Consider the following 771-nt stretch of genomic DNA (forward strand, 5'->3'; position numbering starts at 1 on the left):
ACGTAGTGTTGAAAACATCAAAAAAAGTGACAAACATTGAAAAAAAGGGAGAGGGTGTTGAAAAAAGGGACAAAAAAGCTGAGAAAAAGTTAAAGACATTGATTAAAATCGTCAACAAAATTGTTGATTTTCAATTTTGACGGGAAGACAACACGAGGGTTAAGTGGAATTTGATGAATTCATAGAAATCAAAATAACATATTAACACATGCTGCATGTAAAACTGCTTCAGATCTATGCATTACAATAATGTTTGTGGCGTTTTAGGCCTTTATTAGATAGGACAGCTTTACACATGAAAGGGGGGAGAGAGGTGGAATTAAACCCGCGGCTGCTGCTACTGCTATTTTTGTGCATAATATAAACATAGTCAGTACATACCTGGAATTCATTTTTTTATTCTGTCTCCATAATTTCACTTGGATCACATCATTGATGATTATTTGCCAATAATGTCATTGTACAAATGTTTTGTGAAAGCACCAATGTCAACCCTACAATATCGATATTAATGTTTTGGTCAAGAATATCATGATATTTGATTTTCTTTTGAGTGAGTGTGTTGTTGTTATTATCAATTTAGACAACGCAGATGTATCTCACGATACACGATTTCATCGCGATGTGATTTCATTGAAAGACGATAAATTATCGCATCGCAGCCGCCTGGGCAGCTCACCTGGTAGAGCGTGCGCCCATATACAGAGGCTTATGCCTCGACGCAGCAGCCGCGAGTTCAATTCCGACCTGTGACGCGGTTCCCCCCCCCCC

The 771-nt window shown here is 38.4% G+C and overlaps 1 protein-coding gene across 1 annotated transcript in view; it reads left to right on the forward strand.

Moving 5' to 3' along the window:
- daam1a (dishevelled associated activator of morphogenesis 1a) overlaps nucleotides 1-771 on the forward strand; it is a gene marked incomplete in the record, with an annotated part of 41,875 nt that overhangs the window by 23,071 nt on the left and 18,033 nt on the right.

This window comes from Etheostoma spectabile, chromosome 20 (assembly GCF_008692095.1).
Source record: "Etheostoma spectabile isolate EspeVRDwgs_2016 chromosome 20, UIUC_Espe_1.0, whole genome shotgun sequence".
Classification (NCBI taxonomy): Eukaryota; Metazoa; Chordata; class Actinopteri; order Perciformes; family Percidae; genus Etheostoma; species Etheostoma spectabile.